Below are 294 nucleotides of genomic sequence, written 5' to 3' on the forward strand. Positions count from 1 at the left end.
CCCCACTGACCCCTCCCTGCTGACCCCTTCCCCACTGACCCCCCCCCTGACCACACCTCCCTGCTGACCCCCTTCCCATTGACCCTTCCTCACTGACCCCTCCCTGACCACACCTCCCTGCTAATCCCTCCTACTGACCCCTCCCTGACCACACCTCCCCGCTGAGCCCCTCCCCACTGACCCTTCCCCACTGACCCCTCCCTGCTGACCCCTTCCCCACTGACCCCCTCCCTGACCACACCTCCCTGCTGACCCCCTTCCCATTGACCCTTCCTCACTGACCCCTCCCTGACC

At 66.7% G+C, this 294-nt stretch overlaps 1 protein-coding gene across 1 annotated transcript in view; it reads right to left on the minus strand.

Annotated features, from left to right (window-relative positions):
* SLC6A18 (solute carrier family 6 member 18) overlaps positions 1-294 on the minus strand; it is a 15985-nt gene that overhangs the window by 6078 nt on the left and 9613 nt on the right. The gene's annotated exons all lie outside the window — the stretch shown is intronic.

The sequence above is a fragment of the Panthera uncia genome (genome assembly GCF_023721935.1).
Source record: "Panthera uncia isolate 11264 chromosome A1 unlocalized genomic scaffold, Puncia_PCG_1.0 HiC_scaffold_17, whole genome shotgun sequence".
Taxonomy (NCBI): domain Eukaryota; kingdom Metazoa; phylum Chordata; class Mammalia; order Carnivora; family Felidae; genus Panthera; species Panthera uncia.